The sequence below is a fragment of the Castor canadensis genome, chromosome 9 (genome assembly GCF_047511655.1).
Source record: "Castor canadensis chromosome 9, mCasCan1.hap1v2, whole genome shotgun sequence".
NCBI classification, from domain to species: domain Eukaryota; kingdom Metazoa; phylum Chordata; class Mammalia; order Rodentia; family Castoridae; genus Castor; species Castor canadensis.
The window spans coordinates 116,364,558-116,377,730 of record NC_133394.1 but is presented as its reverse complement, the minus strand read 5'-3'; the positions used below and the strand labels follow the sequence as shown (position 1 = coordinate 116,377,730).

The window sequence follows — 13,173 nt, the reverse complement described above, 5'->3', positions numbered from 1 at the left end:
AAATGGAAATAACTCAAGAGAAAAATTGGATGTCAGAGGAGCATGTGCAAACACAAAGTAAAAAAGCCTGAAAGCAAACAAACAAACAGAAACCCTAGCAAACAAGCTGAAAACACACTTAAGCAATGGCCATTTCTAATGGGCTTTATTTGTAAGAATTAATTTTAAATTTTGGTTAGATATATTTTAAATTACAGACAAGATACAAACTCCTTTTGTTCATTCAAATGATACAGATATAAACAGAAAGTCAGTTACTCCCATCTCCCTCTTTCCCCTGAGTGAATAATTCTGATATTCTTTTTGCTACAGATTTTCTACATTTATATTAAAATATACAAATGTATAAAGATGGTATATAAGGATAAATTGTATTACAAATGATTTCACATTATTCAGCTATGTATGTTTTTGCTTAAACATAATGGGGAAGACATTGTCCTCTAAGACAATAATTCAGGTCTTAGTGATTCTCAATCCTTGCTGTACATTAGTATCATGAAGAGAACTTTAAAAAAGACAGTCAGGAATGGCCCACACCCCACCCATAGAAATTCCAGTTTAATTGGCCGGGTGGGGCCTTGGCACCACTAGCTGACTCTGATGCACAGCGAGCTAGAATCACTGATTTAAACAATCTAAATAGTCTGAGAATGTCAGCTGCATGCCTGTGGGTCCAGGTATGCACATGCCCAGAAAGGTCCTCCACTGAGGCTGCATCCATGCCGATCTGGGGTTGGGGGAAGTCAGGGAGGTCCATCCCATGTTTCAAGTATCTTCAGAAGACTGATTACCAGGTAGAAAATTGTTTTCATCATAAATCATGTTAGAAATAGTCATGCAACTGCAAAAAAGTGCAATGAGGGCAAGGAATTTCAGAGGCCACACAAGTGAAAGCCTGCTATATACTAAGACTGAGTTTACCCTGGAATTGACTAAGGGTTGAGAGATTTGCCCTTGCCTGCAGAAGGAGGCCTCCATCAGGCATTACAGGAAGCCACACCCAGATCTTGTTCCTCCCCTTATGGCAGAGGTACCTTTCTGTGGGTGCAAAAACTTGTTTGGTCTCTCTTGATTTGGGAGAGTGTTCAGGCCTCTGCAGCTCCCTGTGCCTGTTCTAATGAGTACTTCATTAACAGCCAAACATTTGCGTGATCATTTAGTTTTCTCACTCTTGCTGCAAGTTTGAGAGACATTTGAGAGAATGGAAGATAGAAGCACAAAGTGGTAGAGTTAGAAGTTATTCCACTTCTTATGTTTGAATGGCATAAAACAATAGGCAGCCAGTGAGTATTTGCTTTTGTACGGAATTATTCTGAAAGTTCTGTCTTTTCTAATAGCTGTTTTCCTTCTCAAAGCATTTAGGTGGTTAGAAGTTTTGAGAGACCAGAGAGGTGGTTGCAATTTATTTAGTCGTAATTTTTTTTTAAATGAGCCTTAAGCATATGGACCCTGGCAAATGGATGGACAAAGTCACATCACGTTGAGTAAAGGAAAAGAAGGGCATAGAGTGAGAAAAGAAGACCAAATCAGATCTGCGGTCTTTTTCTCAATTTCTTTTCTAGTTATAAAACTGTAACATTAATTTTCGGATTAATCTCTTCATCTTCTAAAAACATAATTGTCAAGCGTCTCAAGTCTAGGTAAATGAGTGAATTGTTTGACAGAATTACAGGAAATCAAGAATAGTACCGGCAGTCTGTACTACAAGGTGAAAGTCGGAGATGGCACTGTGTGGACTCCAGGTCACTGGGGCACCTGCGTCTGGCAGACCTCAGCTTGGACCAACAGCTGGAGCTGGGGACCGTGCAGCCGCCAGACTCCTCCCCCGCTACGTCACGGGGCGGGGCCGCGGGTGATTGGCGTTTCGCGGAAGCGGGGTGCTCCGGGGCGGGAGGCCAGGAGGAGGAGGAGGTAGAGGAGGCGGAGGAGGACGCGAGGGAGAACTAGGTCGTAGGATCTCCGGGTGCGCCAGCGCTGGCTCTGGCCACTGAGTTTGGGAGCTGCCTGAGAAGTGGGGTTTTTGTTTGATTGTTTTTCCCAAAGCAAATGGCTGGTGTGGAAGCATAACTGGCCCCCACTCTTGGGGTCTGGGCTCGGCTCTTTTCTTGCATCCTGGGACTCGCGGTCGTCATGCGGTGATGTGTGCCCGGGAAGGAGTCGGTAAGCGGCGAGCAGCCTTTGCCTGTTCCCAGCCCTGCTTCCCTGCTGCCTCTGCCCTCCCCACCCCCCACCCGCTCCAGTTTGATGACATGACTCAAAACTAGACTTTTGGGCTGTTATTGGACTTAAAAATGGAGAAGCGATTGCACCACTTTCAGTTACTTGATTTCAGTAGGGAAATTATTTTATCTTTTCTGAAAGCCGGGTTTTGTAAAAGGATAAATCATTCTCTTCTCTTCTCTTCTCTTCTCTTCTCTTCTCTTCTCTTCTCTTCTCTTCTCTTCTCTTCTCTTCTCTTCTCTTCTCTTCTCTCTCCCTCTCCCCTTCTCTCTCTCTTTCTCTCTCTCTCTCACACACACGTTTGTCATTCCTTGTGAAATCCAGTAATTTAAAGACATTTTGGCTCTCTGCTCGCCCCCTCCTAAGGCTGAGGAAGAGGTAATTTAGACCAGCAAATAAACCACGAAATGATTCCTTAGGAAGAAAAAGGTATTTGTGTTGGAACTTGCTCTGAAACAGTTGTGAAAGGACTGCTACCCGCCCCCCCACCCCCCGCCAAGAAAAATCTTTCCCGCAAATAGTAACTTTGAAGAACTTAGTTGTTATTTGGGGCGCCCTTCATTTTACATTATGAAACATGTAGTTATATTTTACCATGTACAGTAGAGAGACGGGGGTTGTTTAATGAGTTCCTCTGGCTGGAGAATCTTATTGTTGACTTGGAAACATGTACTTTTAGAAAATACGCATTTAAATGATTCTTATTCATCAGAACATGTCAGCTCAGGAATGTCATCTAAATAAGATTAAAGGGTTTTTTTTTTCTGACCTCTTTTCATGATAGCTCTTTGCAAGGAAGGGAACAATTTTATAGAGCAAGCTTCTGACTCTAATCAACCTTGAAACATGGGCCAACTAGGATAGAGGCTCCTTATCTACCGGTATTACTGAATCCACCTTTAAATTGGGCTAGATCACACTTCTGTGAAGAATGACATCATAAAAAAAAGAAAATCTTCGTTGACATGCAAAGAGCAAAAATGTAACAGATAAACATTGTAGCAGAGAAACACATTCAGTGCCCCAAGCTAGTCCTCAGGCTAAGCGCCCCAAAAGATAGTAACTGCTTCTTCTGGACTGTTTTCTATTGTCCTTACAAGTGCATCTTACTTACAAACATTGAAATAGTTTGGTTTTATCAAAATGAGATAATTCTGTATGCAATGAAAAAAAAGTAACAGTTCTAGAGCATTTAAAAATAACATTGCAACTGTTAACATTTGTTAAATTGTGTGAACAAATGGAAAAGTTAAGCAGTCTGAAGCAGGATGTGGGGAACATTTGACCTAATCTTAGCAAAAACTGAATACTATTCATACTTAGTGGCCAAACAATTGAATAGGATATTATTTATTTTGATATTGTCAGTTAAATGAAGAGAAATGCAAAGAATATGACTGTAATTTATAACAGAATAGATGACTCATCTGTTAGACAAATGTACTTTTTAGAATCAGTTTTAAAAATTAAGAATTAAAAATGTCCACATACTAAAGCCTTCATTCCATGTTTTACTTATTGTCAGATTGTGTTGTAAATCATTTCTTTTTTCAAGTGAAGCCAAAAAATTTAAATGCTACAAGCAAGATGCCTTGGGGACTCTCAAAGCAAAAATGAGTACAAACTTAGTAGTTTGTTCAGTACTTAAGAAAAAAGAGTATTTATTAACTCTAGAAACAATGAGATGCATGCTGATACTGTCACCATATCTGGTTAATGGTTACAGCCACTGAGCAGCTCTCCTTATCAGTTAGCAGAGGATTGTTGTATTTTTTTTTTTAAAGAAAACATTGTTTGCTCTTCACTATCTTAGATGGATTTATTTATTTTTGGAAAATATTTTGGCCAGAGGAACAACACTTTTCATTGAGTTGTGGAGTGAATGGTAGTAGTGGTACTAATTTTGTAAAAGAGCTATAGTCTTAATGGAATTTACCTGTAAGGTGCTCAACGAAGGGTATATTACTATGACTATTTGAGGCAGTGATAGGGTAATAGCCTATAATGGTATATCTCTATAGGTATATATTTATAGGCTATAATGGTATAGCCTATAAATGTTTATAGTTTTGACTCAGTAATTCTGGGTCTAGAAACATATTCTGAGAAAGTTGTATGAATTCTCATTACACTGTTATCTATGATATGAAAAAACATTCCAATAGCAAAGTATTCAAATAAATTAATGTTTTATGTATCTGTCTATTTAGATAAAAATCAGTTACCAATATATTTTTGAAAAAAAACTTGTGACTTGGACATATCCTTGTAATGTATTATGTTTCAAAAAGCAAGCTTTAGTAGTATGTTGTATTGAATGTGTAAAATACAGTTTTGAAATAAATATATGTAAGATTCATTTGCTCAGTATGTTAAGCTTTCACTGTGCATCAGGAATTATTCTAAATTAAAACATTGAATAACACTGAACACAGTTATTCATGTTTGCATTATAGGGTCCTTTTGCATCAATGGGTCTATCCACTAATATATCATATTCCAAAGCACCACACATACATACATTTCTAGGAGGTAGAGTTATAGCTTTGATTATTTTAAAAATATTTTTCTGATATTTCCAAACTTTCTATACCAACTATTACTTTTATAATTACAAAAATACCATTTAAAAATATTTCTAAGAAATACCATGAACAAAATCAAAAGACAAATGCTAGGCTTTGTATTTTACATGCCAGGATCCTTTTGTAAAGCATATTACTAACCCAGTGCTTTTATAATATTTCATGGCTGTAATATTGTATGGTCTGCCCTCCGCCCCAATTCTTTTGTTGATTCCTAATCACCGGTGTGATACTATTAAGATGCAGGGCCTTTAGGAGGTGATTAGATCGTGGGGGTGAAGCCTTCATGAATGGGATTAGTGCCCTTATAAAAGAGGCCTAGAAAGCTGTCTTGCCCATTCTATCATGTGACAACATATGGAGAAGGCAATCTTGGACTTCCCAGCCTCTTGAACGACAAGAAGTGAGTCTCTGTTTTTTATAAGCCTCCCAGATTATACTAATTTGTTATAGCAACCCAAATGGACTAAGACAGAGCCAGATGATCTTAACCACTATAAAAATAAATGAAAAACAGACATAAATGGACAATTTACAAAATGGATTGTGTAAGGTTGGGGGAGGGAGAAGTGTTAACCTCCCAATAATCAAAGAATCTCAGTATAATAAGTTATCATATTTTCATGTATCATATCAACACACGTGGAAAGCAAATCACAAAGGGTGAGGTTGCTGGGAAGACTTGTAATATGGAGAAAATGTCCTTGACGTGAGAAATGAAAAAAAAGTTACAAAATGATATTCTGAAAAAAAATCACAGAAATGTTCTGGTGAGGAATAAAGCAAATGTTAACAGTGCTTATGTTGGGTGGTGAGAGTTCTATTACTCTTATAGTACCATTTCTATAGTGACAATATATTCACTATATATATTTACTAGTAGGAAAAAGTCACTCTCTTAATAATGCAATTTGTCCTAGAATGTATAACACATAGATGACATTGTCTATCCCCTCATTTGTGGAGTTCCTACAGTCTCCCATGTTATATACAATTTTATGCTAAGTACTGTTGCTTCTGAATTGTTTTTTGGTACGAACATTGGGATTAGAAAGGAAACCATAAGGCAAAGCTTAATTCTACTTACATTCTCTCTTCTGCTCCCTGCTGTTTTCTGAAGTGAGAGGCAGTGTTGGACTGACTGGACCTTTACTTCCTTTTCATTTCCTGTTGATCACATCTGCTAGGATCTGATACTAATAGGCTTTAATTAAATATTCCTTTACTTGTCTTTCCAAGTCTACTAATTCAATTTAAGATTATTTTTGGGTGAGAAAGATGAGTAAAACTGTATTTTTCTTAATAAAACAAACTAACTTTCAGCTCTAGCTATATGCAGGATTGATAAAATTTATAATTTTCTTGATTATGAGAAAGTAAGTGAATTTTGGACAGTTCCAAATGTTGTGAATCTTTTCTTCAGTTTATGGTACTCAGTAGCATAGTATGATTTCACAATACTCTAATTTCCTTTAACTAGACTATAAAATATACATAGTTTAAAAATACATAGAAGGTTATAGTTAAAAATCTTAGTTATAATATCCTTTTTCTTCACCTAAAACTTTCCTAGAGAGGTGTTCTCAGATATTTTCATCACAGATTCTACTCACCTGTGATGTCCTTTGTTAAGGAATACACATTTCTACTTTGCCCAAGAAGAAAAATGCCTGAATCTGGAGCATTATTTTAAGATTCCCAAACCAAGGACAAAGAAAAAAGTGAAATGTGTTCAATGGAGCAAAGTAACTTTAAAAAATAATTTTTATTTTGAATATCAGACTGGCTTTCCTCTTCCAAATTGTCATGTTTCATTTGAGCCAGGCTGTGAGAGAGTCTCATGTTCCCAGATGTCCAGTCTATCACATAGTATTTTGCCTGCTTCATTTGGATCAGGATCAGGATGGATGGGTTGAGGATGGGAATGCGTGGATAAAAGGAGAGTGGTGGAAAGGGTCACATCAACTATGATATATTGTCAAAACCTTTGTAAATGCTACAATATACAACACAATAATAATTTTTTAAAAAGATACTTAGTTTTAAGGGTATAGTATTAGTAACAGCCAGAAGATAGGCGTAGAGCTAGAAGAGAGAGTGTATGATACAGCAAAGATAGAGGAAATGTGGCTCAGGGTGAGTTGTGTGGTATTGCCATTGGTGCTACGCTTGTCACAGATGTGTGATCAAAGGTGCCTGTAGAAGTCTGTAATGATTGGCTCCTTGTGAGGTTATTGGTAAACTATGTTCTAAAGTACATAAGTTAGTTTTGCAGATATCTCCCTCCCCCCATTCCAGTGTATCCTTTTGCCAAGAAATGTATATGTCCACATTAATCACACTATTCTCAGATAACTTCAGTGATTCCATATTTCTTCCAAGTTGAGTATAACTCCATCTTAACAATTAACGGCTTTAATGTGGTCCTAATGTTGATTTCCATTAATTTCTGTAACTCTGTAATTTATACTTGAAATCACAGCTAAACTGAGCTGTTCAGATTTACATCAGTGAGCAGAGTTTCCAGCCTCCTTCCTTTTCATAATATTCCTTTCCTAAAATCTACAAACCTTTCCTTTCAGTATTTAGACATTTGTCAAGACTCACCTAAGTTGCTTTCCCTTCCTCTGGGAAGCCTTTCCTCTTCTCCCTTTCTATCCTGTGACCTCATATCTTGCCTTCTCATGGGATTTTCTGTTTCCCTACATTCAGGTACTGTGTGGTTACCATAATTTTATCTTTTTTGATTGAATTGAGTATTTTGGCCTGTTCTGGGGCTCTTTTATTCATCACCAACAAACCTAGACTTGTGCCTAGGGCAAGGTAAAGTGAATGAACATTAGAGGGTAAGCTTTTAAAAGGCAGCGACTGTTTTCTGTTCCCTGGTTTATTTCCAGCATCTATAGCAATCCCAGCATAGAGTGGAAGCCCAGCAAACATTAGTAATGAATGAAATTATTGAGCACTTTTACTGAGTCAGGCACAGTACATTACTAGTAAACTTCCTTAGAACACTTGATGAGATAGGTGATCTGTATATTTTACAGACTTGGAAGCTGAGGCTCAGAGAGGATAAGAACTTGTGGTACCTAGGCAATTGTGAATCTGTTTACAGAGCCTGTGTCCTTTCTGCTAACTATACATGCACTTGTTGCTGTTTTGAACACAGTTGATCAGATATCATCACTTATTCAAAATGAATGTGTTTTGGGAGTTGGATAGCATTAAGTAAGTTTTTGGCATTGAGCATTTATGAATCCATTTTATCATTCCAGTGAAAATGATCAACATCTTTTTTTTTTTTTTTTTGTGGTACTGGGGTTTGAACTCAGGCCCTAAACCTTAATCCACTCCACCAGCCATTTTTTTGTGATAGGCTTTTTTCCCTCTGAGGTAGGATCTTGCAAACTATTTGCCCAGGCTGCCTTTGAACTATGATCCTCCAGATCTCTGCCTCCTAAGAGCTAGGACTACAGATGTGAGCGACCGGCACCTGGCTTCAACTTCTTATTAATGCTATTTATTGTTTGATCTGTCCCTTATTGATGCTTACGTATTATACATATTTAAATGTGTACATTGAGACAATTTAAGTGATTAGCATATCTAATCTCTGCTTCCATCTCATTAAGTCATGGGCTGAAGTAATTATTAATCATTGAGAGATAATTCTTATCTATGTAATGTTTATAACATATTTTAAGTCACCCAATAGGTCTTAGAAATTAAAGTTTTTTTCATCCGTTATACTGAAATATTCTTTCTACAGTTCAACCAAAATAATTGAAGTAATTCCTATTTGTCTTCATCACATATCCAGGAATGCTGCATACCATAAAAGACCACTTCAAAATTTGAATTTTCATGTATTTTTTATTTATACTTATAACTTAGGTTAATGATCTGCATAAGACCTTTAGTAAGTGTTTAATGTAATTTATTGATGCAACCTTTTAGTTTTTGAAGTACATACAATCTTTCAGTGGCTAAATTCTTTGCATTTTAGCTACAAATAACTCTACTTCCTTATTTACTATTTTTTCTCTTATTCCTTATTCTTTTAAGCCTGTATTTTCTTTTTAAAAAAAATTATGATTATTCACATAGCAAATAATTGCCATATTTCTTATGCATATGAAAGGTAGTTTCACTGGTTATGTAAACAGTAATTTACACAGGGATAGAAATGATTACCTGCATAAAAACAAGTTTTCTTGGAGACCCTTTGTGTCTCTAACAAAAAAAGATGTAGGTAATGATACAGATTCCATATAAAATTAACTCTGTCTAAAAACAGGACCCCAGCATAAAAGTATTTTCGTAGTGCATCTGTATGTCAAGTAAGCTATATTCTTTTAATACTTTGGATTTAAAGAAATCAGATCTCTCAGATATTGCTGGAGATTTATTAACCTGTTCTCTTTATCTTACTAAGTACAGGTGATGTTGAATATGGTCACTTAGGAATATTGTAGGTTAGTCGTGTGATGACAACATTAGGAATCAACAGACAGAATTATGAAATGGGCTCTAGATTAGGAATTGGAAATATTCTGACCTACAATTTTTTCCTCCATTGACTTTAATTTTTTAAAGTAAAGCACAATGTGGGTGATATTTAATGAATAGCAGAGTTATTTATGAGACTTTGAGATTACTTTGGTATCTAGAATTGCATATGTCCTATGTAAGGATAAAAATGTATTGCTGCAATAATTATCTGCATTTTCTGTTGTAGCTTTCTGTTCTATTTTTATAATTGATTTTATAAAAAGACCGTATCCAAAAACTATTTGGGCATTTAAATAAGTTTAAAATAACTCCTGAAGTTTAATGAACCATATCTATGAGTTACCCTTCAGTGATTGCCTTGTAGCCAAAGAATACTTTAATTGGCAGGAATACACATATTTGCTCTTTGGAGGCATTTAAGTGTAAGTTAGTATGTAAGCATCTTCAATATTAATTTGGTACAGTGTTGAGAATTAGTACAGACACATGCTGCTTATGTTTTTGAGTATAAACATTTTTTAAATGTCAAGGCAGCATGCTTGTCTTACATTTTATGAATTGTTCATTAAAAAGAAAAGAAAGACCGCATCTTTTCCCTGCATTTTACTCTATGAGTAGAGATTTCAGGATTACCTAAAGTGACAAATGTTTGATTAAAGTCAATTTTAATCTTTCTGATTAAAATGAAGATGTTTATATACTCATGATGAAAATATGGACAGTCATAAAATATACTTAAAAATAAAAATCGTATTTCAAAATTAATGTTAACTAACTTTAATGTTAACTAATTTTAAAATATTTTATTCTGATCCCTTGCATACAAACTCCTCACAGTAACCCTAAAAGTATGTATTACTGTTGCCATTTTCTTTATGGGGAAATTAAAAGTTATGAGAAATCCCACTGGGACTGCATGGTAGAGCCAGAATTTGAACTCAGGTCTAATGAAGAAAATCCATTCTTTTCATTCAGCTATTTACTCTCTCTTAACAAACAGGATGACTTGCTTTAACCCAGGCTTTCTCAATAGCAGCATTCTTGACATTTTGGGCTAGATAATTCTTTGTTGGACTATTTTGTGCATCATAGAATATTTAATAGCATTCTTGGCTTATGACACCCATAACCAAAAATATACAGATATTGCTAAAATTGGCACCACTCAAGGACCATCGATCTAATGTAACTCAAGTCATCAACAGTGTGAGGATGAATATACTTGCCTTCCTTGCAAAGGTGAGATAGCCTTACATCATTTTAGAGATCAAGATGGATTTGACCACGTAGACCTCTAGGAAAGGACCACACTCATTCATCCAACACTATTTGCTATAGATTGGCTTTATCCTTTTAAGATTTGTTCTGTTTAAAGAATATTTATTCTCAAGATGCATGTTGTATCATCAAGAACCTGCTTGGCATTAATTAAGTTTAAAAACTCTTCCTCTAGTGTCTGCTATGTGAAAGTCATTGTTCAGTTCTGGATAAAACAATGAATCAGATGGTCATCCTATTAAGTAAATAATTTATTCATTCTCTGTTGTCTTCCAGATAATCTTTTAAAGACTATCTTGAGAACCACAATCCAGTGTGTTTGTTATGTTTTACACAAACAAGGCTTATCACATAACACTGGAGTTTGCCCTGCTTAGCATGAATGAGTTAAGACAGCACACTAAGAAATGTATGTTCTGCCAGTTTAAAAAAAGGTGTTTTGCCTCGAGTCTTCAAAATGAGCACTTATCTGTATGCTAACTTCATTTTAGAATTTGCTTGTTACTTATTGCTTACTATTTTAATGTCCTTTCCCTTTTCTGCTCTGAAACCTGGCCACATACACGCAAAGTTTGTCTAATAGCAATTAAGCTCTGAAGTGTCAAGTAATGAGCTCCCTGTACTACTGCAGAGCAGGTATCTTAGAGTTGATGTAGGACTTCACATCATTTTGGACTCAATGCTTGACACATAGTAGCCTTTCAGCACCTATTTATGAAACAAATATAAGGATAGGAAATTTCACAAAAATAATTTCACTAAGTCAATCTTGCTGAATTTTTATCTTCTATTCCCTGAAAGTCATTGAGGTCATTAATTCAATTGATTAACATTTATTAACCTCTACAGTAACTAAGAGCAAGAGTTAAATCTTTATAATGGTAGCTATTTGGACAGCCAATGGGGGGAAAAGCCTATAAAACTATACATAAGCATTCAAAAGTAGGAGGTTTTCACAGAGGAAAAAGGTTATGCATATACTTCTGAAGACCCTGAAGGTGTCATTGCAAAGGTGCACAGAGCACTGGTGATGAATCCTCAAGCAAAATTTATTTAAAATACTGTGTCAAATACAGGAAAACTGAGTACACATTGTAGAATACACTCTATCTCAGGTGAAATTATTTTTGTGCTGAAAAGGATAAATCTTAAACTGTCTGAAAAAATAAGCTATTCAGAAGGACTTCCTCCTTGGGAGTTTCAGAACAATGAAATTTAAGTATCCTAGCTATTTAAAAAAATTTGGTTCTGCTTGCTTTATTTCCTTTATGCTTCCTGTTTCAGAGTCTAATTAGTGTCTGTTTTAGGGTTGCATGCTTTAGATCTTAATATGAACTACAATAGCTAGCATACAGAATAAAAGGTAGAGTGAGATAACCAGGAAATGCCTAAGATAATCTTGTCAAATCTAGAGCCAGTGTGTCTAAGATTGTTGAAGATAACAGTCTTTACTGTATGCACAAGGAGTGTGATTCTACTCATTCATTTTTTTCTTCACTCCATAAATGTTCACTTAAACTCTTTTTGTGTGATTCTGTTCTAGGCTGAGGCTGTCTCAGACAATGAAAAAGACAGAAATTTCTATTCTGATCAAGGAGGATGACAGACAAGAGCCAAAATACAAAAGTAATTGTGGGTCATGGGAAAATGACACAGAAGTTCTATGAAAAATAAAGCAGTAGAGGAGAATCCTGGGAGGCGATCATACATGGCTGAATGTTGCTAAAACAGTTAATCTGGGAGCCTTTAGAAAGTCTTTAATTGGGAAAATGTCCAGATCTGACTTTGGTCTTATCACAGTAGGATAGTGGAGGTGGACTTGGTGATTCTGATGGAGGCAGTGAGGTGGAGTGAGATTCTGGGTATACTTTAAAGGGACAGCCAACTGAATTTGCTGACTGACTAGATGTGAACTGTGAGAGAAAGATAGGACCCAGGAAAGGTTCAAAGGCTTTGTGGTGAGTACCTAGAAGGATGGAGCTGCCATCAACTGACAGGGCCAATCTATAGGGAAGCAGGTCTGGGGAAAGTGTGACTTGTAACTATCTGGAGATGGCTGCTTCCTTGGCAGGCATATGTAGGAGTCTGCTGTTCTGTGAAGAGGCCTGTGTTGGGGGATGGTTAAATGGGGAATCTTATGGAAGCTCTCTTTTGTTTTTTTTTTTAAGTATTTAATTGAGTTTATTTCTTATTAATAAACATTAATTAATGCAACTTGGATGTAAATTTCACAAATGTGCTGGCATTTTAGATATACTCTTGTCTTTAGCTCTCTTTTGACGGCTTTGGTTTCAACTGTAAAATGGAAAACTAGGAGGGAGATTTCGAATGTTAGAGGAGAAAGGAAACAGTTGCACATGGAATGGAAAATGCAGTATGATGACAGTGTGAATGGCCAAGTCATCATTAATAGTTGGGAATTTCAAGTGACACTAATCAGGGGTGTTATGTGTTTCTTTCTAGTCACATCCAACCTATATGTAGGTACTGGAGTAGAGTATATATACCGATATAGCTGATTTGAATATAAGCAATAAAGGTTTTTTCCAAGAAAGAAGTGAGAGAAGAGTTCAGG

The 13,173-nt window shown here is 36.1% G+C and overlaps 1 protein-coding gene across 2 annotated transcripts in view; it reads left to right on the top strand.

Moving 5' to 3' along the window:
* The first annotated feature begins 1,874 nt into the window (after positions 1-1,874).
* The window catches only part of Atp10d (ATPase phospholipid transporting 10D (putative)), a 97,895-nt gene continuing 86,596 nt past the window's right edge, over positions 1,875-13,173 (top strand). The window contains exon 1 of one of the 2 annotated variants that reach the window (XM_020158431.2): positions 1,875-2,163. The gene's annotated coding sequence lies outside the window, so the exon portion shown is untranslated. The remainder of the gene's footprint in view (positions 2,164-13,173) is intronic. The other variant, XM_074042312.1, reaches the window with a different exon arrangement.